The sequence below is a fragment of the Echinops telfairi genome, unplaced genomic scaffold, assembly GCF_000313985.2.
Source record: "Echinops telfairi isolate 266 unplaced genomic scaffold, ASM31398v2 ScPeMD7_7469;HRSCAF=8507_1, whole genome shotgun sequence".
In the NCBI taxonomy this organism is placed as follows: domain Eukaryota; kingdom Metazoa; phylum Chordata; class Mammalia; order Afrosoricida; family Tenrecidae; genus Echinops; species Echinops telfairi.
This window is the reverse complement of record NW_022111373.1, coordinates 60384758-60409552: the sequence shown is the minus strand read 5'-3', so window position 1 is coordinate 60409552 and position 24795 is coordinate 60384758. Positions and strand designations below refer to the sequence as shown.

General features: G+C 40.0%; 1 protein-coding gene across 7 annotated transcripts in view; it reads right to left on the bottom strand.

Annotated features, from left to right (window-relative positions):
• Positions 1-24795, bottom strand: part of MEF2C (myocyte enhancer factor 2C) — a 194389-nt gene that overhangs the window by 145644 nt on the left and 23950 nt on the right. For 2 of the 7 annotated variants that reach the window (XM_045284988.1, XM_004703497.2), the window contains exon 1: positions 24140-24398. The exons of 2 other annotated variants lie outside the window; for them this stretch is intronic. The gene's annotated coding sequence lies outside the window, so the exon portion shown is untranslated. Of the gene's footprint in view, positions 1-24139; positions 24493-24795 lie in introns of those variants that run through there. 3 more of the 7 variants (XM_004703492.2, XM_004703496.2, XM_045284989.1) reach the window with 2 other exon arrangements.

Here is a 24795-nt window from a genome sequence, read left to right as displayed (position 1 = left end):
ATGAGAACAAACATATGGAATACTATAGCAGATATTAATACGGCCCTTATACAACTGGATACAGTTCTCGGGTACATTCATAAAAAATTTTTTTAGCTGTACGGGCCTTATTATTTTATTAAATACTTTCTGTAAGTAGGAAAACGTGCAAGTTTCCTTTACGTAATGGAAATGGGATATCGTTTTATGGCCAGTTCAACATTATAATAATGAAGAGAAACACCGGGGAAACATTGTGGTCCACAGGTAGACAAGGACCACCGTTCCTTTTACAGGACGGAACTATATGCATTTTACAGGAAGCTTAACATTCTAACAGTGACGAGAAGTGCCAAGAAATGAAAGGAATCCCTTCTGGTTTTCTGCTGCTTCTTTCAAAGGTGGAACAAGAACAATCTCTCTACTTCCAATATGAAACACTAGAGTAAGTAAGGTATGCCTCTGTAGCTTGTGTTTCTCTCACTCGCTTTTCTCCTGGGACAGCAGCTCTTTTGTTAGTCACCTAGTTACCAGGAAGCTTCACCTTCTGGCCCACCTTAGATTTGTTCTTTCCTTGGTTAATGTGTTTCTTCTAGAATCATGAAGCACAATGGGATGGATTCATGTTGTTGTTATTTTTTTAAAGAAACTATAACCACCCTCCTGGCCCTCCCCTCCCCACTTAAAAAATATGCGGTATTCCTCAGTGGGCCTTTCCAATACAGCCTTAGGTCTGCACTGTGCGCCAACTGCAGCCGGTGGGAGCCGGCACACTCAGGCAGCCTAGTCGGCCGCCTCAGCAGGGCCAGCAGCCATGTTCTGGAAGCGCCCGCCCCACCACGTGCATGACATTAAGATGATCCACACAATCCTGCAAGACTACATGTTAAGTAGAGCTTCCAATTTGTTGTGGTTGGCATGACCTAATTTTGGCTCAGAAGGTACATTCCCCCGTGCCCCCCACCCCCCACCCCGGGTTTCACTGACTACACACTGGAGGGAGGAAAACTATGTTCTTCAAAGGGATTCTTACTCTTCCCTTTCTGAAGTGAAGTTTAGAGACCTTAACTACTGTTGGCTAAGACCCAAGCTAAAGTCTTTTTCCAGCTTCGCCTACATCTTGACCCCTCATGCCAAATATTTTAGGCAAAGTCTATTTATAAAGTTCATCACTTCCCCTGTTACTTCATCTTTAGAAATGTCAATAATTTCAAAACTGGAATAGGGCAGCTGGTCTCATACACTGGGAAGGGGGAGATTCTATGGAAAAGATATTTTCCTATGATGATCAGAAATTAAATTTATTTTCTTTCACCACAGTTCTATACAGGATGGTTAAGGGGAAGGTCTGACTTAGGCAACTCCCGCTTGCCCCTTAATGTCATTTAAATTTACTCTCACTTGGACAAAAGGGCCCAAACCCCCAAAAAACAAACAAATAAACAAATCTCACTGCCACTGAGTTAGTTGGGACTCACAGTGACCCAAAAAGACAAGCAGAATGCTCCTGTGGGTCTGAGACTGTAACTAGCCTTATCTGTCTCCTGTGGAGCAGCTAGTGGTTTCGAACTACTGACTTTGTGGTTAGCAGCCCACAGTGTTTTCCCCAATGTCATCAGGACTCCAACTTGAGGGGAATGGGATTGTAATTATTGCGTCAACCCGACTTGCAATGAATTATTCATCACAATCACCTTTACCTGCTACATGGGTAGGTTTTAAATCACTAGGAAGATTTAAAGATTTCTAATGCTTTCTTGCCCTAAAGTAAGGCTAAATAAGAACTGGGTGCACTTGTCCAAACTTACATAAAAATACCTAAAGATGCCACTAGAAACAAATCTCATTCGCAACCCAGGGATTGTCTGCGCTCAAAAAGTTTAGGGCTGAAAGATGATTGGAAGAGTTAAGAATGTTGGACATGCTACTAAACTGTAACTCTGAACCTGAATTGCACACTTAAATCATTTTACAATTTACTAATACTTGGACTTCCACCAGAGCAATGAGACTAGAATCTCTGGCACTAGAATCCTGGCACTGTTATTATTATTAAAACAACAGCAACAACGTGCACTCTCTCTCTCAAAAAAAGAAAAAACCCAAGAAAAGAAAAAAATTAACCCATGAAGCCAGATCCAAAAATTATTATAATGAACTCTTTTAAAATACATCACCCAATACAGATGTAAGCTGTATCATCTCTTATGCAAGTCACATGTAAAAGCTTCTCAAGCACTGCATGACATGAAGTGCAGAGCCATGCTCAGGAGGTTTATACATCACACTCATTGAAAGCTCTGGCTTTCTGAGGCAGGATGGTTTTGTCCAATAGGCCCCTCCCCTGCAGAATAAGCACCGGGGGTGTCCAAGGGCTTAAAAACACTAATTTTCACCTGGATCAGAGGAAGTTTTTAGAGAGACTCCACGTAGGTTACAAAAAAATCACCTTATAATATTTAGTGACTTGTAAATCTCTAATAATACACTAATTAAACACAATGCTGTATACTTAATTTACTCAAGGTGATAATTTTCAAATTACATGTGTGATGTTAATGTATTATCAATTTGAGATCAAATTCACTATATTTTAAGACTTCTCAAAAATATATCAGTTGATTGGACCAAAATGCGTTTGTTTGCTTTTCTCCCTCTTGACTTAATTCTCTTCTCCAGTCCCTGGGCTATGAAACAATCAGGCAGAGGAGTCTAGCTCCCACCGTTCATTCCCAATATGAAAACAGTCTTGTTCTGCCAACGAGTTGAGGCCGACTCACAACGGCCCTTGTCCGTTTTCTCAACTGGGCCTCTTGATAGGAGTAGAAAGCCCTCTCTTTTCAGCCCTCAAAAAGGCTATGGAGCACATAGTCTACTTTGACACAGACAGGGTCGATGTGAGTTGGAATTAACTCAAGGGCAACTGTTTTTGTTTTTAATTTCCTAAAACATAATTAAGATCAATATTGAACTCCCTTTATATAAAACAGATGTTTCATTTTTACAGAAAGGTTTCCTATAACGTAATAAAGCACTTTTTTATGTTTTGGATTGGTACTGAGATTTTAATTTGGGATTAGAAACATTACAGAGGAACATAGTGGTGTAAAGTTTTAGCAGGTTTTCCTACATTACAAATCACAGATCACTATAAATCATTATTATTAATTCGCACTCTCTGAGCCCCCCTTTTCCTTGCTTCTGCATTCAGAACAATAAAAATCAGACAATTCTGTGGTTACAAATAACACGGGGTCAGGCTGAACGTTACCTGAGTAAAATGGTTTCAAACTGTACTCAGAAGTCAACGTGATACTCTGGTTTCGACACTTTTCTCCTTAGGCTAGGCTTGCTTACCTGGGCGGCTGCCTGAATCACTGTGTCCCAAGCACTGGGGCCCACCTACAAGGATGGAAACTACTAGAGCAAAAGGACACAAGTCATAGTTTGAGGAAAACCTTTCAAAGCTCTATCAAACACATTTCTGTGACACGTGGAACGAGCATTTTTGTTTTCTGTTCCTGTCCTGTTTCTTTTGTCTTCTGATATTTATAGTAGCACCTGTGAAAGCTGAAACTTGTGTGAGGCAGGAACATCTCAGAGAATACTCAAATATTTTCTATTAAAATGAGCTATACAAAAGTGGTAAAATGGTCAAAGGCAGACATAAGGCAGTACTTTCACATTCTAGCTCTTACAGGGTTCACTGTATATTTGCATGGCAACAGAATAAGCTCAGATTCTTGGGTTCTGCATGTTTAGTAAGACTGGATGTGCTATTCTCTTCTACTAGAATGCCTTTGACGTACACAAGAATATCCCTCGAGGCATTTCTAGATTTAGTTGTATTTGTTTAGGACAAGGGGGGAAAAAGGATATTAAAAAGGAGAAATACTACATAAGATATCTTTTTTCTTAAATTGCTTTTTGTAAGAGATGAAAGTGGAATCTGCTCTATCAAGCATGTTTGCACTGGTATGTCCCTCATTCACAACTTGCCTCACACTCCTGGTCCAAAGAGTGACTTTCAGGAGAGTAACTGGCCAGAGCATCCTTTCTTCCTCTAAGGCCATGAGCGAGTGGGGGAGGAGCGCAGCCTCCACGGTTCCTGGAGGCTTTAACAGGAAAGTCACACTGTCGGACTGGGGAGCTGGAAGGAAGACGGGCTGGGTAGGTGCCTCCGGCTTTGGGCACCACCTTCACAGACTTGTCAGCCCACCGCTGGTAAGTTGGTTCTGAGTTACAGCCACCCTGCAGGACAGAGTACAATTACCCCACAGGCGCTCCAAGGCTGTACATCTTCACGGAAGCAGACTGCCACGTCTTTCTCCCACGGAAAGGCTGGTGGCTGCAAATCACTGACCATTTGGTCAGCAGCTTATCACTTCAGCTCTGTGCTACCAGGACATCCACAATTGCAAAAGAAGCAAAAGCACTAGGTAAGGCTGGGAAGCTTGTCTCAATGGAGAGGGACATGAATATGATAGGTCCTATACACACCTCAGCACAGGTCTGCTCTGGTTTCAGATGGAAGAAAACACACTGCACTGCCGGCACACTTCCAGGATTTATTGAACACACGATTTAGATTCCTCTTAGGTGCCATTTCTTCCACTTAAGACTGACCCTTGAAATAGCTGAAAATTCACTGCTGAAGGATCCACTTCACCTTTCACATACCTGAGGTATCGTATTTATCATAGGACATTTATAATTGCACTTGATTTTTCATCTCCCTCATCAGACTAAGTCCTCAACTTGTCTTTCAGGGGCCAAGACTCCATCTTTCACCTCTGTATTCTTATGGCCTAAGTAAACACATGGTTCACTAATTTGTAGGGGAAATGTTGAAGAAGAGCAGTAGCTAAATTATGAGCAGAGCCCAGGATAGGTTCCAAGTTATATGCGTGTTTCTTTAAGTTGGAGAATGCCTGAAGTTGTATGAGCAAGTTCGAGATTCACATTTTACTTCTAATCTAACTGGTGGGTCTCAACATAGACTTTACATTGAAATTACCTAGGCAGCTTTGAGAAACAATTCAGGTGAAATCTGAGGGTAGAATCTGGACACTGGGATTTTTAAAGTGCTCACCAGGTGCACCTGACAGCCTGGATTGAGAAACACTGCTCTCCAGTGACTAGACAAAGGAAACGAGGTTTCGTACATATGAGCCTGGCCTCGAACACACTCAAGATCAACTGTAGCTCTCTCTCACACACAAATTATAGCTCACAATTTTAAAACAGATTCTCTCCTTGAGAAATTATTAGTTGACTTCAGTCTTTTGATGATTGAGGTTTTTGAAATTGCTTTAAAGGACACTATTATCTATATTGCAATATTCTTCTGAAGGATGATTAAAAACTGTTATGCAATGAGCTTTTCTAGAATTGGCCAACAACTATGACATTCTACCATGTCTGGGGAACCCATAAGGCTTCAAGCAAGTTCCAATTGGTTCAGCCATGGCCAAGGAAAAGACACTGGAACAGACCTTGACTTTTAAAATTTGGGCGAAATGGAATACTCACTGGAGGGGGGAAATGATGGGTTGAAACCCTGGAATGGGAGAATGGTTGCCGTGAGTCCTCTCAGGAGCCAGATGCAGGAATATTGGGCTATTGCCAGGACGATGGGGATTGGCTCATATTCAAAGCGGTGAGGTCAGCCACTTGGAGCAGGGCACCTCTGTTCCCAACTCTGCTGAGTAAGATGTTTGGTTGCTAGGCAAAGCACATGCTGCCCTTAGTTTCTAAGAGGGAGCGTTCACTTTTAGCAGAGCACTTACCCATAATTTTCCCTGTTTTAGTTACGATTTCACTTCATCCACGTTTTATAAATTTGGGTCTTTGCTGGTTTTGCTGCATTGGTCAAAACTGAATAAGGCCGAACCAATTTGAAACCCTGGTAAGTGAATATTTATTTCCTGCATGTTTACAACATTGATAGATAGTAGGTACAAACCCAACATTTTAATGGTATTTAAAGGGTGTGCTTGATAGTTGGAGGGACCCGAAAGCAGGAAATTCAAATACTTTGCGTCAGATCACCTTAGGAAGTAGACATAACTGGCCTCCGTGGTTTTGCTAGAAAGAGAAGAAGGAATGCCGAGTGCTACCAGAGACGCTTAGTCCTGAGTAAGGCAAACGCCCCACCCCAGTGGAGGGCATTGCAAAGTGACACGGAGGATATTTATCACTGAAACCAATTAATGAAAAATAACACATCTGATTCCCCAACTCCCACAAACATTTCTAACAAAAACATTTTGAAGCACAAAGGGCATAGATTATTTTGGTGTTGCACGGCAATCCAAATACACACTTGATTCCCTTCAACAGTGAAATTAAGCAGAACCAAATAGTTTCTAAAATGCACATGGAAATTTGGGAAGGAATCCATCCTTTAAAGATACAGTAGCTATGAACTTGGGACCCTGAAGCGTACTTATTTGGTAATCAGAAATATCTGAGGCCTGATGATCTGGGGCCAGGCTCCAGCCTCACTTCTAGGCAAGAACTCGGACATATTTTTGTGAAAAATCACGGAAACTGTTTACGACAGGAAAGAAAATTCACCATGTTTCTCATGGTACATGTTCTAAAAAACGATCTTTTTCCATTTTCTGAAGGCCTTTTACCTGAACCTAGAAATGTTCAACTGAAAACTAGAAACCACCATTTCAGAAATAACATTTCAAGCTTTCAGCTACAGTTGTCGCGACTTGCTATCGAATCCACTCTAATTTACGGTGGTGGCCTCAGATCCAGCAGAACGAACTTCACCGGGCCCCCAGCGTCTTCGCCATCACAAGCATATTTGATTCCATTGCTACGACCACTCTTCTGCCAGACCATCTCACCCAGGCTCTCTGTCGAATGCCCCTGTTGGCCCTCAACTTCGCCAAAGGCTCCTCCGTCCTCTGCTAGCAATTCGCTGCTCCAGATGACGAAGCCCGGTGGTAGTGCTATGTGTTGGGCTGTTAACTCCAAGGTTAGAGGTTGGATACCACCGGCCGTTCCATGTGAGAAAGAGGAGACAGTCTATTCCCGTGAAGAGCGACAGTCTCGGAAACCCACAAGGGCAGTTAGACCCTGGCCTGCAGGTTCACAATGAGGCAAAATTGAGTGGATGGCACGAAATTTATGTTTAGTTGTTGCTCTTTGGTGGTATTTCAAAAACGGTGGCAACGTTTCTAACACTACGGCAAGACACAAACCACCACAGAACAAATCATTATTAGTTATTTCACCTCCACCTCTGCTTTTAGTTGTTGCGATTGTTTTAATTACAAAGGTAAGGGTGTTCTCAAATTAATATTCTCATGAAGATACATCTGCAATAATTAACTGAGTAACTTCTAAAATTCATTTAAGATCCATTTACAGACTATCATATAGTGCACATTCTTAAAATGATCTCCATTACTACGATCCCTTGCAAGTGATGGCTCAGGGTTAAAACAGCCCCAGAAGTGAGATGCAAATGAGAGGTCACTAGACCGTGATGACATGAACCTGCACGTCCACATTTTCACAAAAGAGAAAAGTAAAATTTCCCAAATACGAATGAAGCACTGCCCTTGGGAGAAGACGTAACAAATAGTTGGTCAGACAGATGTCCTCCCACCAGATTAATGGTATGGCCCGCGGGTTCCAAAGCTGGCATCGTTATAAAAGCAGACTGCTGCAGCTTTCTTTTGCAAAGACACTGGTAGGTTCGACCAGTGTCTTCACTTCATTCAGGTAGCTACCAAGTGTTTTAACCACCATGCCACCAGGGCCCTTTAAACAGTACTGAGGAAATATATCCTAGATCAGAGATTAATTTTCTCCTTAAAAAAAGCCAAACTACCCTAGAGCACTCACAGGAACAGAGTAATAATGTCACTTGGAGGTTGCCAGGTGCAGCCAGTCGGTTCTGACTCACAGCGACCCCAAGCAGAGTGCCCGGAGCCACGCTCACCACTGTCCTCATCTTGGAGCCCATTGGGCAGGCAGTGTCCCGCTCCATCTTGTCAAGGGGCTTCCTCTCTTTGCTGCCCCTTTACCAAGCATATTGCCCTTTTCAAGGGCTTACTCTTCTTGATACCATTTCCAAATGACTGAGACCTTTCCACGAGATGCCATACAAAACTAAGACACAATAATTCGAGGTCAAATCCTTTTCCTTCTTTAACAGGACAGGGTATGTGTGAGATTTGTAGAGAGTTAGTGAAAGGGAGAACTCTGGAGACCGACCAAGTAGTTCACTAAATGGGTGACTTCAGGCTGGATTATTTTTTTGATCTTTGTTTCTTTATGTGTAGGATAAATATAGTAATAGGACAACATTATTGGGAGGTTGGAAATAAGTAAGTTAATATATGGAAAATCTCAAACCTTTACGAAGTGCCCCTGTATTCAGGAAGCTCTAAATAAATATTAGCTATGATTGTTACTGTCTAGAAATATCATTGATAATTTTTTCAAATTAGTATTATAAGTTATTTCCATCTATGAATGGAACTCGTAGATGGTTACTCGAATTATGCGAGGTTACTTGAGAAGTGACACTGGATACAAGTCAAAGTGGAACTCCGAAGTCAGAGTTGAAAGCATCAATTATATTTACAGAAAATCAGCCCTACTTGTAACCACCAACCCAGAGAGGGTTGAAAACCACTGCTCAACACATGGTGATGGAGAAGGAAAAAAGACAACCTGCCTTTAAGTTCCCCAGAGAAGGATGAGTGGAGAGCCTTCTGGTCACTCCAGGGCAACCTATCATTACATGTGCAGTGAAACTCTTTGATGGGTCTCTTCATCTCTGAATAATATATATTTTGGGGACAACCTCACAAAAATGATCTATGTTTACTGCAGAAAGACCTATGACTAAGCAAATGCAAAGGCAGAATTACCTCCCAGCCACCAAGGAGGGTGGTCCTCCTCATACCGGAAGTTGAAGCAGCTGGCAAGATTCTAAAATGCATTTCTCAGAGAAAATGGCCCCACGGTTCAAATTTTGTATCACCAGGAAAATTTCAAGTCTCAAAACTACTCTTCTAATTAAAAAAGTACGTGGGAAAATCAGATTTTATATATAAAGCATTGTTAAAGAGCCTATCATTCAAGTAGATCTGGTATTTAAAAAGATTTACAAGGCAAACCATTCTCTGCAAATGCTCCCTAAGTTCTGTGCGTCTTTCTAAGTAAGCTTTTTTCATTCCTATAAAATTTAGGAATAGGCATATATTTACACTCCAAATAATGGCTAAGGGCTTTTAAAATAGTAGCCTTAATCAAAAGACTTCTTCTTTTTTCAGGAATTAAGAAAACAGTATAATAATCATGTGCTATAATTCTTAAAAGACAATTTAGGCAATCAATCTATATGATATGACAGTTGAGCCAATGAGTTCTAATTGTAAATTATTTTTTTGTTAAAATATTTCAAAACTTTATAATGTTTGAGTTGTCTATGTGACAATCTATCAGGTTCATAATCAGAGACTTTGGACACAAATTATGTCATAAAACACATTTCATATATTCTCCTAATACATACGTCTCATAAGTAGCTTTCTGAGATAAATACATGCGATGCTAAATTTGCAAAGGTGAGCATTTCTTAACATAGTTTCTAAACCGGTTCTCAGTTCATATGAATTATAACTTTAATGAAACATGGTTACTTTTCCTGAAGCTAGAGCTGTCCGTATCAAAAATCACTTCATAATATAAAATGACTACTTAAGTACATTTTACAAACCTTCACTTGTGGGCACAGCTTTCATATGATCTGTACACATGGTGTAACCCACTGCCAGTGAGCTGATTCCAACTCACAGCGACCCTACAGGACAGAGTAGACCTGCCCCTGGGGGTTTCTGAGACTGTGATTCTTACAGGAGTAAAAGCCTGTCTGTCTCCCGAGGAGCGGCTGGTTGTTTCAGATTGCTGACCTTTCTGTTACTTGCCCAACGTACAACTCACAATGCCACCAGGGTTCCTCACACAGAACATAAAGGTACCCATACTCTGCATGTACATACAACGTCAAATTCCACTAATTTAGTAAGTTCATCAACCAAAAAAATGAATAAAGGTTTTCAGTGCTTTTTTTTATGTAAAGTTTTTTCATGTAAAACCAGGGGAATTCTTTAGTTTGAAGACAGCAACAACAATAGTCCAAATTTTTTATTAAAAATATTATAAGAGAATGGAACAATATTAACAAATAAAAATTAATTTCAGAGCTATTTGTCTATTATATTTAGGAACTTGTATATCAACATTAGTTATGCAGAAGCATAATAATGCATTTCATAGTTTAGCTATGATTTGTTTAACTCAATGATATCAAAGACCTAAGGATAACAATATTGTCAGGTTATATGGTTATACCTAAAAAACACTTTTTAAAACGGAGTACAGATATTAGGAAGAGTATACATCCCTAAGGAGTCCTGGTGGCCCACTGGTTAAATCCTTGACTGCTAACTGAAAGGTTGGGAGAAAGACCTGCTACCTTAACGAACTCCCTGCGGATCAGTTCTACTCTGTCCCATGGACTTGCTATGAGCACAAAATCAACTCAATGGTACCCGCCACCAACAATTAGGTGTCCTGTGATTATACAGCGTATTTCCCGATAGAAAAATCTGATGAAATGTATTGAAAGAAATCTTCAGTTTGTTTTAAACATTCCTACTCGACCAGGAAACAATATCATGATAAATGGAGAAAAGACTGAAGTTGTCAAAATGATTTCATTTTACTCGGTTCCATAATCAAGGCTCCCGGAAGCAGCAGTCAGGAGATTAAATGACATACTGCACTGGGGAAATCTGCTGTAAAAGTACCACTTCAAGTGTTAGAGAGCGAAGATGCCACGCGTTGAGGACTCCGCTTTCACAAGTCTCCTGAGTCTGGCAAGCGGGACAAGGACTAAGGAAGAGAATAACAAAAGCACTGCCGGAAGGACAAGCAAATTTATTTTGATGCAAGTACAGCCAAAATGCTCCTGAGAAGTGTGGATGGTAAGACCTCATTATGTCATGTTCTTTTGACATGCCCTCCGGGCCTGGAAAAGCACACTATGCCTGGTAAAGGGTCAGTGACCAAGAGGATGCCCCTGGCGGTGCACTGACCTGGTGGCTGCAATGGCGGGCTCAAACATCACAATTGTGAGGGTGGCACAGGACCAGTGTTCTGTTCTACTGTTCATAGGGTGAGTCTGCCAGGGAGCCAACTAGACGGCAATGAACAGCACCATAAAAATCTACTCTTAAACCTGAAGACCGTGTATTTTCTTTATCATGAAAAATGTTTATAAGGCTTTGAAAAATTACACTCGTCAAAAGTAAACATTTGATTAAATATGTTTGGAAGAAGACTTTTGGTCTATGAAGATTATAAAACTTTCTTAGAAATCTCCTAAGGGTTGAGTCCAATAAAACTAGGGCAATGCATATATTCTCAGTTACTCTCTTAAAAAAAACCTGTAAAAGTGACGATGGTGGCATGTTCTGACACATTCTTTTCATAAACCGAACCCTGTTACTGACAGCAGAACAGATTGTGTGCATCTGCTGGGAATGAGCCAGATGACAGTGGAAAAACGCACATGGATACCTTGGCACAGCAAATTAAAAATAGAGGAAAAAAAGACCTGGAAGAGAAAGTGCTTAACTTTAATTGAAACATTCTTTCCAACATGATGAACTTCATCCAACCACCTCTTGTAGCCTGTCAATTTTACATGTAAGAATGTGTTTTAAAAGAGTCCTTTGAAAATTAGGACTGTTGTGTCTTCTCTCAGCACTAACACTAAAGATTGACTCAGGTTTTGGATGATTTCATCAGATTAAAGTAAATGTAATAATAAGTATTAGGGTGGAAAAGGAAGCCAAACCACTCCACCACCGTCTGGTACAAGAATGTTAAACGTTTACAAAATGCTCCAGGTTCAAGTCAAAATTTAAATATCTGGGTTAAGTTCTGAATGATGTGGGCATTACACTGTCAAGTGCTAAATATGCCACAATTCAAATATTCTGCAAATGCACTATTGTAAATGTTACTTGCGCTCCGTAGTGGTACAATATTTTATTTTATGCTGATCAGCCACAGTATTGTTTTACCAGTTGGCTCTATAGCATTAGAGAGGTCCATACATAAAAACAAATGTGCTTCTATAAATTATATCAGGAAGTTCTCTGGGATGCTCTGATTACAATGAAATTTATTCTATACAGTACACAATGCAAATTTTAAACTGGAGACAAAGTTGTTTAATAGATTAGTGGTCTGACTGAAGCAGCTGCAGTCAACAACAAAAAAAGCTCCCGGTGATTAACAACCATTTTCCAGTAATCATAACCCTGGGAAGGGCTACTAAGTAGGGGGAGGGGGGTGCAGATGGGAATAATTCTCCAAGCCCGTGTGCCTTAGAGGGCTCCATCATCTTCATGCAGATTTATTATTATTATTATTATTTTTAGATTAAAGCTTTTAGAGGCATCCTTGATTGCAGTGTTGGGAGCAGTCCGTGCTGTTTTACTGTAGGGAAGTCCACTCTGTAAGTATTCCTTGTGCTGAGTACTCTTTAGCCAGGCATTAAAACAGGATTAGGAAAGAAAGCTGAAATGCAAGGTGCACACTAGAGGGGCATTATTCAATAGCGTGAGAATAATTTCAAGTGGTTGCAACTCCCCAGGTTATATAAACTCAAAGTCTCTACTGACATTACTAGTCTTGTAAAACAGAAGTTCCTTAAGAAATTAAGTGATTAAGAATGCTGAACACCAAGAACAAAAGGTGGTGAGCAGGATCTGAGACCTGAAATATTCTCATTTTCATCCACATCTTAGCTAAGTTGCCTAACTGCGTTACTACAAGGTGCAACTCTCAGGTAAAATTCTGCATTTTCAAATGCTGTTTTGTATGTATTATGACACAAAGAAAAATTCCCAAAGCAATATAAATTGATCTGTTTATCATATCAAAGTTGATAGACAGCAATTAAAATGAGCACACTTTCAAAATTGAGAAATAAACAAGACTATAGGTGTGTCATTCACTTAACTTAAATATGGCACACTGCATACACAAATAGAAATGCATTTTATCTCTACGAGTAGACACAACTCACTCATTCAGTAAATAGCTACAGAAAATCTACTAGGCAAAAGAGCGACTGTGAAGTATACAGATATTAGTAAAATGATATGCCTTCTTCATAAATTAATTCTACCTTCAAATATGAAAAGGTATACACTAAGAAAACAATCTAGAAATACTAATGTGTCTTTCAAAAGTGCATAAAACTAATGGTAAAAAACCAACCACAATGGCTCTAGAATTTGAGGTGAAGCTGTTTCACTTTTTAAAACCATTAATAGTTCTAGGTTCGCCAACTGTTTCCTCTACACTGAGCCTAAAATTAAGCATGAATACATTAGAATGCAAAACTTTGAATAAATGACTATTAAAACTTAGAGATGAAATTATTTTGTTCCTTTAGCTCCATTTACTTAGTAACATCTAATCTCTGAAACATTCTGATTTTCTTAGAAAAATAATTATTTTGTACTTCCCAATCATTAGAAATGACCTAACATATAGAATCAGAATTAAAGACTTGGCCTCTAATAGACCCATTCATGGATTGAAAAGATTATTTAAAAACAACATCAAAAAAATGAGTCCAAAATAATCCCTGCAAACATATTTAAAAATGATCTTAGCAGGCTGATAAAATGAATAAAATTTAGTATGTTGTTAATTACCGTACAGTCAATGTCTACTCGACTCATTGGGACCTTACGGCACAGTGTTTTAATCACTTACAATGTACCTCCACTGTGCTAACTTTTCTATGTACTGTCTTGATTAATTCTTAAAATAACTGAGAGATGGGTGCTATTATTATCATTCCCATTTTACAGATGATGAAATGAACGCTGAGGCCTACTCAAAATAACTGACCAGAAAATGGAAGGCTGAATTTTGAATTACTTTAGTCCTTGCTGTTAACCTTCCTCTCTATCACTGATGGGCCAGTCTAATAGAACACATGTTCCCAATCGAAGAAACTTCCTGAAGTGTGCCAATGAGTCTTCATACATTCTGCTGAATTTGATCTTTCGTTTGCATTCACCCTTGTTCTCCCAAGCTTTGTGTCTTGTTCTCTCTGCTCTCCCTCCATGTATCTTTCCACTGTCTGCTATCTCTTTTGTCTATAACCTGCCCCTCCCAATCCTCGAAGTTTTGCCCTAACACTTCAGAAAAAATAATGAATATCATAATTTGGCTCAATTTGTGCAATAATCGTACAACCTCCTGAGGCTTCCTGATGCTGTGCATTTTTGCCATGGATCTATTATTTACTGGCTAAATTGGTGCAGGGTTCCCTACAAAGATACAATCCTGCAGCTCTCCTTGTTTCAAGATCACCGTCTGGCACCCTTTGATGACCCGGCATTGGGCTCTGATCAAGCACATCAAGTAAGAAGATAAGAAGTTAATACCTGAAACAACCCTATGACCTCATATGGGCAGTGCAAAGACGTCAAAAGTGCACGTGCTCCCACAATACCAAGTGGCTTGAACCAAGAAGGAAGCTAAGGCAGGAAGGAGTACAGAAACAACAACTGAGGAAAAAAGGAGTGAAGTCTATCATTCTTTGACTTTTGAAGCAATTAAATGAGAGACAGAAAAAAAACCCAAAAAAACACTCAGTGCTCACTCAAGATCAGCACAGTCAGAAGGGACATTGCCAGTTCTCAACCATAGGGCCACAGGACAACAAGCAATGTGTCCCAAGTTTGTGGCCCTGAGCTCACTTTGTGAATCTAGTTATGGCAGCATGAAAATCTGTTTTTGGTTGGTGGAAAGGCACAAAAATCCACACATGAAAAGAAAGAAAAATGTAGTCAAACTTACGTGCTAACCCTACAGCCTGTCACATTCTAAGGAGACTTTCAGTAAATAGTAGACATTAGCAAACACATTTCTTTCAAGTTAGGGTTGTTAGCCTTCATTTATTTGAGGAAAATAATCCAGGACAGATTTATATACCTTGTCACCATATTAATGTTAACTATTCTAGAGGAAGCATGAAATTATCTAATTTCTAGACCACAATACAATACCTTGACCAAAAGACCACCCAATAACTTAATGAGCCTTCCCAAATGTGGACAGTTATCCAGCATCTTTACAAAGTAATAGGGAATTTACTAGTGGAGACAGCTTAAAAATTTTGCCAAGAAAATTGCTGAGTATGGGAACCTCTAACAGGCCCATGCTTTGATCAAGTATAGCTCTCTGATATTTAAATAGCAAGAGAATTTGTTTTCTAGTTCAAATTGTCCCACCGAGAACACATGATACACAATCGAAACTTTACTATGTGTTCAAAAATATTTACTGAAGGGGGTGATGATTCAGATTATCATCCCATTTTGGGGTGATAAAGCTGGTACCATATCCTAAATAAAAGTCTAGTTGTAACAGCTTCATCTGAGCTTTAAAATAGAACATCCCATTTTTGAAGCAATAAACAAAGTTGTTGAATCTTATCTATATTACCATAGGCAAGAATAGAAAAGGTTTCACTCTTTTTTTCCTTCCTTAAAAGGGACTTGGGAAAACGTGCCTGGTCCCCATACCCCCCCAAACAACTGCGCATCGTGATGACATTCTCACTGCGAGCTCCTAGTGACATTTAGGTCGGTGTTCCTGACACTCTTAGGAGGAACCATTTACATCCATGAGAAATAGTTGATTGGTATTTAAGCGCAACGAAAATTATCTTTCTTATTCATTTTAAAGGGAAAATTAAATGGCGTTTAACTAGTCATCTGATTCGGTAAATTTTAAGTAGGTAATTAATCACTGGTTTCGTAGTTTAATGCATAAACTAACACTTACACACTATTCGTATACTGTTAAATCTATAATTTCACTTAAAAATGGAATTGAAACCTATTTATTACATAATAACAGCTTTTTAACTTAAGGCTCCACATTTAACTTCTGAACGAGAGGGCTCATTTTAGAGCGGTGTGCTGGCAATAGTTTGACTGCACCTCACAAATGAGAATTCTGCTACAGACTGAAAGGAGCCCTGGCAGCTAGAAATTATTTTTTTTAATAGGATTTTAAAAATTCACATTGGTAGCAGCTGAAAATGTAATTGGTAATTAAAGCCTGGTTTTCACAATTCTTTTTTAATTTTATTTTTCAAGGATAAGTACAAGTTCTAGTCACAAGTTTCTAATGCAGGATTATTCATGCAGATATTTGTAAGCTGATTTAGTTTGCATGGTAATAAATGCGTTGCGTGCACTGCACCTATCATGCAAACAACATAAACTGAATCCAAGAGCTAAAGCCCCTAGTGTCTCTCTGTATTCTGTATTTTGACCCAAGAATCATCAAAAGTGTGTGTGTGTGTGTGTGTGTGTGTGTGTGCGTGTGTGTGTGTTTACCAATAAAAATTATGGTAGTGTCTCATACTGTGGTGGAACACTGCTATTTCCAGAGAAGAGAACCCAAAAAAGCTCCACGTTAATTTGCATCACAAGAAAAGAACAGAAGATATCTAGAATATAGTGCACAGGAGGCCCTGAAAAGAAACCATTGTACATTTTTCTGCAAAACAGAAAACTCTGATTGGATCTGGGTGTGCTGGGGGTGAGGGCTGGGAAAGAGGCCTCATTTTCTAGCACACACCTATTGTTTTATATATTCAAAACTGCTACAGGGGAGCCGAAAGGAAACATACTGAACCTCCTCTGCAGTTAATGTCTCAGTGATTTAAGAGGGTGAACGTTCAAATTTAAGGAGGGAAACATTATGCTTTTCCTTTCCCAAAGCTTTTGCCCAGGAAGAAGGCCCTCTGCTCCTTGGCCTACGCAGGGGGAAAAGGACATTATTTAAGGCTGAAATCACTCCGAGACAGAAGAGGGGAAGTTTATGATGTGGCACTGTGCACTGAGTCTGGTCTGCAGCCAGGACGTTTTCTTTCTGTAGCTCTGCTGCCAGTACCTGCCCTGCATATTCAGAAATAAAAGTACACTAAGCCCTACCTCAGAAACTGTGGATGTTACAAAGAATTAAAGGAGTTTATTTTTCTTTCTTTATTCTGAGTGTAATTACTGTTTTTTAAAAAGAAAAGAGCTGAAACTATAGCAACTGGAAGGATCCCACCCCCCTGCCCCTCAACCACCCTCCTTTTTAAACACCTTAAACTACCTTCCCACAAAGCCATTTAAGCTAAATGGTACATTTACAGACTCACCCACATGAAGAATATAACTTAAAACATCTGCTTAGACACATACGTTCTGTTCAGATATAAAAAGTGGCAAAATTAAAAATATGTATATATATAGAGCCATTATATTCTTAAAATGTGTGTTCTGTCTGTGTGTGTGTGTTCATTCACCAAAGAGATCTTTGGCTGCAATTAGGTAGTCGGTCCTATAAAGGCTTCCTTGTGTGACCATGATTTCCAAAAATAAAATGCTCTAGTGAATTTTTCTGCTAAATAATCACATCTTCAAAATTGCTTTAAAGAAATCCCACTCCCTCGTGTTACATTAAACAATAATATCAGCTTTCCATAATAAGCTTTGGTTGTACACCTAACACAGGGTCAACAATTCATTAGGAGGTTAAAAATCCTGTTTATTCTATTAAGTAGTAGATTGATTTCCTTGTCTGTCCCCACTAATGTGAATTAGTGAATCTATTCCCCACTTTTGCACGTAAATAAGCCAACACTGCCAATCTTTGGGGTTTGGGAAAGATGTATTCTCTGGCAGTCATTCTAACTTGCTAAAAGAATCACACGCTTGGGTTTTTCTTTTAAGACGGAGGTAATTTTTAGGAGTTTTTGGTTTGTGCTTCAAACACCTCACTTTCTATCAGAAAACCATATTTGCAGCATTTTTAAATCTAGAATGTCAGCGATCCATAGTATCTGAAACAATTCATAAAAGTTCTTCATGTGCATCTTATCTATGACAATAAGAAACAAGAGGGAAAGCAGACCCTGCTCGGGATGTTATTTGGAAAAGGCAGGTTCTCACCAGAGACTGCTTCAAAGTCCAGTTTCTCCAGTGTCTAAAAACAAATTGAAGGTACTTTATTAAGCTCGTTGCTCGAAAGACTTGCAGTTTCATTCCACATGAAACCACTTGCATCATGGACAACATTGCCCCATTCATTTCAAATTTGCAGCATTAAGAATTAATAAAGTCTCTGTAACATTTGCATTATTAAAGAGTAATGATTCCTGTAGAAATCTGCCCGTAATAGGTTTACTGTTTTTATTGGTTACAATGTTGTCAATTTTCTTTACAATGCCTCTTCCCCATCCCCACCCCACCCCCGCCGCCCCCCACACATATAAAGATCCTTTTTGTATCTACTCTGAACTTTGTTTACATCCGTTACATTTAAAAAATAAAAAGAGCCATAACTTAGGCAAGAGATTGAAAATGGACAACAAATGGCTTAGGATGAGGACAAGCAAATGCTTTCCATATCATCACCTGGCATCACCTGAGACCAAAAGATCTATCGTTTCCAATCCTAATAACAATATTTTTCTTTTTGTAGTCAAAATAATATCCAGGAAGTATGAGGTGACCACAGTATATTGGGTCATTTTTTCCATAATATTATGTTTTACAGTAGTATTGTCAGAAAACACTCTTGGACAATTTTTCCTGGCACCACACCGTGCACCCATGCTCTCCATGTATTCTGACTAGAGTGGGAGAGAAGGGGTGTTTCTGGCTTCCATTATTGCACCATGCTGTCGCGCTGTCTGCACAATAGCGTACTTTCTCCGGAGTCCCTGTGTTGAGCGAGGCCAAAACTATTCCAGAGCTCTTCACAGTGATTGTACACATGAATATTAATCCTAATAAAATCGCAAAACTTCCAGAGACCTTTTTGAACATTCACTCTAAGGCAGGTTATCAACAATAGCTGCTTTTAGAAAGCCTGACAGTTAACTCTGCTCGGTTATTACAGTACATCATTACAAATTATTTTCTTTCTCATGCTGCTCTTCCCTTGCACACTGCCTATTTGCTTCAACTCTCCAAGGGCAGAGAGGTGGTTCTTGTGGGAAAGGTCTACCCCTTCCGACATGCTTGCTTCCTTGAACAAAAGGAACACCCCCCCCTCACATTCTTTGTATTACTGACAAACCAGGAAACCGTAAATGATGGTCAGATAGTATTAATACATTCTACATTTTAAATCAGGAGAAGCAAATGACTCATCGATGGGTAATGGAAGTGGACTCCGTACAGTCCAGCATCTATTTGGTCTCTCAGACACTTCTAAGTAGAAGAAATCCGTGGCTGTTTGGGCATGTGTGCTAGATGGCAACTCGTGAAGAAGTCCGTAAGTGTTAGAGGTTTCTCAGTGCATCCTACGCATTTAAGATTCATTAGAGGGATTCTCTCGTCCTCTTCTAAGTCCTGACAAGTATTTCAAGGAAAAAATGTCCAGAAACTACAGTGTGCCCCTTCACAGACTCAGAAAGCTGTTTGAAATCACAGAAGTGCAGAAATATCGCAAGTTCATTTTCATCTCAATGGCAGAAAACTCACCTAATAGATGGTCCTCAATCTTCACCTCATTAAAGCAACCTCCTAGTCAAGAGAAATGATGTTCCAACGCGTCTTCCTTCCAGTATATAGAATCGTAGACTACCAAGGCAGGAGGTTTTCCCCTTTTTCTTTCCTTCTTTGGTTATTTTCCAATAAAGGGATATATGCTTCATATCTGTGGGAATATGTGCATGGATCTTTGCTCTTGATCTCCCAGCCCCCTTCTTCTCTATTCCTCTTTACATAAATATTTGTGGGTGTAAAGACGGGTAGCCAAATAAAAAGTACCTATCTTTTAAGATGTGTTCGTGTTTAAATGAGCTGGCTAGTCCTTTTGTAATTTGTTCATCAGACATTCGGATGAACTCAGCTATATGATTTTCAGGCCTACAAAATGGAAGCTCTGCTATTCTGCCCATGTTTTTTACTTGGGATGAAACTGAATATGAACAGTGACTATATAAACTGGAACTGAAGGTAATAAACTTATTAACATTTAGTAAAATCCTGTTATCATGGCCAAAGAAAGCCTGCAATTGTGTGTCACCAACCCACTTAAGTGAAATATCTCATTCACTAAAATTCCCTATCTTATTATAATAAGGCATAGAAAATTAAATACATAAATATTAATTTTATGTATCACAGAAAGATGTAGGCAATGAACACGTGATGTTTACATTCATGGGCGACTCATTAGTGTTTTATTGTGTGAAACACTAGGAGGCATCAGTTGGGTAAAAAAGGACTTCAATTTTAGAAGCAAGAAATTACTGTAGAGTTGAAAGTGTAAAAAGTTGGGGTCCTCCAAACATTATTATGCAAACCAAACTTCAGTCTCGGAAATAGACTCTCAGAACATCACATTTTGTTGTAAAGGATGATCACTGATAGTACCATCAAATGTAAATCATTTGACCAATAAACACCTATTCAAAGATACATTGCAGATATATGGCTTCATATCCAGTTTTACACTTTTATGAAGAACCTATATAGTAACAGAATATCACAATGAATATTGACCATCGTGCATTTTCTGCTAAAATACTCCATACCACGAGTACGTATGTTTCATTTTTTTGCCAATTCTGTTTTCAATTCTCTTTACAGTGCTTTTGAAAATGGCTAATGCACTTAAGTCTTACACGAACTGCTTCATGGAAGCCACCAGCCCTTGATAACTGTTCACACAGAAGTGATGGAACTTAAAATATAAGCAACAAAGACATATATGAAAAGGACATGTTTTCTGTCACTACACTATTGAAAGCCTGTCATTTGAAAAGCGAGTTTTCCACTGTTGAATGACTCTTCATAATGCTGAAGCAACAGGGCCATGGTACACTTATCTAGCAATCATTTAAAATTGGAGTGTCTTGCCATCCCTTAGCAATCAGCTTTTATCACTGACCTATCAAAATAACACGTGAAGTGCCTACTCCACCTTTTGTAAGGTGCATAGACTCTGTGGTTGCTCCTGGCTTTGTGAATTGCCTCTATAATCTGGTTTGATTTCCTAAAGATGACAGGTCTCAGTGAACAGGGAGGCTTTACTGAGTGCAGGGCAGTCCACGCGCTTGTAAGATTAAGGTACAGTGCTGAGGGCAAGGATCTTAATCTCCTGTCCTGCCTGATGCAGCCCACTGTGAAACATCAGTGGGTAAATCCTCTCACTGTCTGTAGGCAATCACTGTCTTGGCAAAATTAATGTATACCTCCTTATAAGTTTCACATGTTAATTTGTGTGGTATTATCTTGGGAGGTGTGTCTTTGAAAAACAGTTGGACTTTACTAATAACTCTATAAAGTCTACTCTGCGACGTTTCAAGTGCTTATTTAAATCCTGCCATGTTGCTCTGAAGAGTGTCCCAAATGGCAGAGCTCTGTTTCTGAACTATTGCTTCGTTACTATCTAGCCTGAGTATTGCTGCACAGACATTTCCCCATTTTTGTCGCTTTCTGAGATTTCATAGACTCAAAATGTACCACACATAGAGTTGGGAAATCAAACCACAAAATACACTACGATAAACAGAAGAAAGCTTAAACAGACAATGCTAACCGACACCAAGGAATTATTTACTTCAGTTCTTTGTAAAGGAAATTTAGGTTTAAAAACTCATTAACTGGCTGGATAGGGTATCAATGCACTTTATTAACTTGGTACGGTGAAGGCCAAGGAAATCTGAAAAATGCAAAACATGATTCTTTTTCAGGATCTCATTAGAACCATTCTCTCTGTTAGAACCAGCCATTTCCCTCAAAAGTTGCAACATGAAGAGGCAAGGTACAGCAAGTATGGGTTATTTAACTTTCACGTAGTGTTTTAATGTCAAGGGGTTTCTATTCTCGAAAGTTACTCATTGCGATCACAGACTTTTAAAATGTGAACAGCTCAGCAAAGTTTTGTTTTTTTTTTCCTTATAAAGTGCTCACTTTTTAATTTAAACCTAAGGAACAAGTATTTACTAAAAGCTTACCTATTATCTTTCAATATGTTCCACTGTCAGAGCAATCAAGAATGTAAATGGTATAATGAATGAAGGAAAATACTGTCTTTGTAAGACGTCTGGAAAACACGCCACAAATACTGCAGAGCTGTGTGAGTTACGTTCGTAAAAATAATGGGTTTTCATAAAGTTTGATGAAAAAACTTGAAGTAAAGAGAACCGTGAACTATTATTTCTTAAACCTGACTGGGTGACCATGTTTTTAACAAATGTTACATGAAAGTATACTTTAACGCAAACTTTCAGAATTGAGCCACTAGATTAATATGTAGCTCCTACATTATTAGAGTAGAAGTGCAAGTACTTTCCTACAAATCGTCCATAAAGTATTTGATTTCAATGATGTTTCCCCTTGAGATAGCATGCTAGATAGGGAGATCTCATTTGATGTCAAGTTCTGAATCCACTGCTTACAGAATCACGTTTTTTTAAGGGAATAACGAATTTCACACACACCCCATAAGACAGCAATCAGGTTCACGGACTGCATTATCTCTGAGGAAAACACAAAACTGCGCCTTCTGCCCTGTTGTTGCATACTGAGCATTTCCAGAGACTAACCAGCTCTGGCGTTGCTTTAAAACTTAAAGCACAGTCATTTCAAACTGGAGACTGGTGATCAATTCAAAGCTAAAATTAGTGTGCAGATGAAGGTTAAATGGGGTTCACAGGTGGTCATAGTTCCATGTCCTTCCAGGACTCTAGGGATTGGAGTTATTACGCTCCATCCACATAAACATCTTTACTCTGCAGCCCTAATTCCATTGCAAGGTGCCAGTGAGAAGGAGGCTGGCCACTCCCCCCCCCCCTTTCTCCTGGATTGGCATAATAAAGTGGCTGGAGTGTCCTTTATAGCACTTAAAAATATATGCAGTCACTAAGCAATTCATAAAACAGTTACTACTGGAGTTGGTATCAGATTCACAATTGCACGATGCACTTTGTGTCAGAGTAATCTCCACTGAGGATCAGGACTGGCTGAAGAACTGGCAGAGCGCCTGCTTTTACTTATTATACTGTCAGCGTTTACATATAAAGGCATTTTATCTCTCTCTCTCTCTCTCTCCACACAGCTTAAAAAAGAAAAGAAAGGATTCTCCCAAAGAATGGTAATTACTAGACCTAGAATTGTTAGACATTATTCATATGTAAGATTCCCTTTAAGCGTCATTCGCCATATTTTGGAAAGGAGGTACTGCTGGGACTAATGTAAATGCGCTCCTACAATTTAATCCCAAGCAATGTGCCCCTGCATGCTCACATATGCTTCCTTTGTGTCAAACTTTATCACTGAGTTTGATAACTTTCCTCCAAAGTCCAAACAGAAGGCAATTTCAGTGCCTTAGCTTTATTTTTAGACAGGTATGCAGCTGACCTGACCTAAACAAGAATGTATATGCTGAAATCCTACTACCGATGATTGTGAAATGCATAGATTACAGCCTGAAGGATTTTTTCCACTCCTCTATCACACCAGCGCATCGGTGAGGCTCGGAGATGCACAAAGGTGGCCTCTGACAGACAGCCATGCTTGCTCTTGTAACTAATCCCAAGTATTAGTGGCTCAGGAGCACAACCCAGGGCAAATCAGACACTTTGAGGCGACTCGTGGCAGCATCTTTCCACAGGGAACTAACTGCTACATCTTGCAGTTTGTACTTCAAGGTCACAGAACAGTCTGTGAAATATTAAAACCCACCAGGCTCCACACGCGCCACCATATCACACACGCTAATGACGTGAACTAACTTCATGAAACTTTAAACACACTGGTGTGACAGGAACGCGTCAGGAGTGATTTCCATCGCTGATGGCAAACGGATCCGACTAGCTAAAAAGTTACTTCCAGCAACAGACGAGAAAAATCATGGAATCTAATGAAAAGAACACACAACAAACCTCAACTTCAGCCTCCCGAAAAGGCACAGGGGTAGACCCAGCGCCCTGGAAGAGGAGAACGCAGATTCCAGGGACAATACCCAGGCAATGTCTAGTTCCTTGAGAAATGTCAGAGGTACTTACATGAAGGAAGACCCGATCCAATTAGTCCTTGGGATATTTTCCTTTCTTAAGAGAGAGAAAGGGAGAGAGAAAAAACAACAACAATAGTAATCTTTACTTCGTCCAGCCTTGCAGTGCTTCTCCACTTGAGTCCAACCTGCAGCACGGCGACCCACACAGAGCCTTCAAAGTCAATCCAATAGCAGCCCGAAGATGTCTGGGTGTACGCGTGTGCTCAAGCGGCTGGGACTGCGAGCCGAGCCAGCCGAGAGCTGGAGCGATGTGAGCGCGTGCGCGCGCGCGCAAATGAAGCGCGCGCGGAAGGGGGGTGGGGGTGGAGGCGCGTGCGCAAGCCCGCGCATTCGCGTGTGCGCGCCCAGGCCGGTTGGAGGAGGAGGAGGAGCGGGAAGAGCAGGGGGAGGACTGCGAGGAGGAGAGGAAGGAGGAGGAGGAGAAAGTGGCTCTCGGCGGCTGGCCGGCGGGATTAAAAGTACCCAGACTGGTCCCGAAAACGGCGTGTCCAGGAAGGAAGTGACAGGAGACGAATGGGCCAAGGGGAGCAGCTCGCCGCCTTTGAAACCTCGCTCGGAAAAGGCGGAGGTGGGCAGGAGGAGGATGGTGGCAGAAGGCTGGGAGGGGAGCGTGGCAAGAAAAGGGTGCACACACTGGACCGGACC